This window comes from Solanum pennellii, chromosome 10 (genome assembly GCF_001406875.1).
Source record: "Solanum pennellii chromosome 10, SPENNV200".
Classification (NCBI taxonomy): domain Eukaryota; kingdom Viridiplantae; phylum Streptophyta; class Magnoliopsida; order Solanales; family Solanaceae; genus Solanum; species Solanum pennellii.
The window spans coordinates 13,198,353-13,199,591 of record NC_028646.1 but is presented as its reverse complement, the minus strand read 5'-3'; the positions used below and the strand labels follow the sequence as shown (position 1 = coordinate 13,199,591).

Genomic DNA, 1,239 nt, shown 5'->3' with positions numbered 1-1,239 from the left:
ATTGGACAAAGAAAAGAGAGTGCTCGACCGGAACAACGGCCAACAAAGACCGTAATTACATAGATAACTGCTCCTCCCCCTCTCCTTAAGGCCTTAAGGCGAACCGTATGGCGGCTGGAAAGAAAGGCGCCCTCACCTTCTCTGGTGTCAGTGAGAGCAATTTGAGTATCCCCCGTTGACCTTCTTTTGTAGATAGAATCTTCAATGAGTGGAAACAAGCAACCTTACTAAGAAAGGTGCTTGTTGAGTAAGGCCGGCTTTTGAGCCCAAGCCCCTTGTATAGGTGGGCGCTTGAGCGCATCTTTCTCATATCGATCAAGGCTTTCCTTGAGTTAGAAATAAGGGGCAAGAAGCAAGGGCGTAGCAGCTGCGCGAAAGCCGTTGCGCCTTAGCGCATCCCTTTTCTTGCAGGAGTGCTAACGCGCGACCTTACGTTTTCTTCCGCTTGCTCTGCAGTACGAGCCTCATACAGAGCCGCGCTCCTTTAATATGATGAGAAGAAGGGGGGCCGGCCTCTTTTCCGTACCAATCCTTATTTACTACTAAATCTTTTTTTGGGTGTATAGCTCAGTTGGTAGAGCATTGGGCTTTTAACCTAATGGGCGCAGGTTCAAGTCCTGCTATACACAAACCTACCTTACACTCTGCTATGAATAAGGATGCATAGTAGCCTTCAAAGATGACTCTTTGGCCTTTCGACTCGCTTCGGCGACTTCGCCCTTTAAGTGACAAGGGGGTGAGCCGCTCCAAGCGGAAAGCGATAGTGAATCCCGAACTTGCCCACGCTCATCCAAACCGGCCTCAAAAAGCGATCGGAAAGCGAAGCCCTTCCTTCCAATCCAAGCCGGCGAAGCCGCCCCTATATCTAACCACCGCTCACCCCGATCACATATTGGCACGTTCATGATGCATCATAATCAAAAGGCCGTAAAGTAAAGAAGACCTATGCATCAGTGTACTGTCATGATCACTAGCTCGATTTTATTGACGGCTTGAAGGCGAAGCCGCCTATTTCTTAGGGCAAAGGGCGCTCCATCCTCCTAACTCCTTCCACTTCTCCCAGGGACAGGAACTACGGCTTGACCTTCGGGGAAGAAGTCCGTGGGACCCCTCCTTCGAGGGCGCCTAGATAGTGAAAGGTTATCCCTTTGCAAGGCTGGAAGCTAAGCAAAGTCACGAAGCTGGCTGACTACGCTCGAGCAGAGCCCAGACCCGGAGGTGGTGGCTGAACTCGCCGCA

The 1,239-nt window shown here is 51.0% G+C and overlaps 1 non-coding gene across 1 annotated transcript; it reads left to right on the top strand.

Annotated features, from left to right (window-relative positions):
* Window positions 1-556: 556 nt before the first annotated feature.
* TRNAK-UUU lies at window positions 557-629 on the top strand. Its single transcript has one exon. It is a non-coding gene; the product is annotated as a tRNA-Lys (tRNA).
* Window positions 630-1,239: the final 610 nt, after the last annotated feature.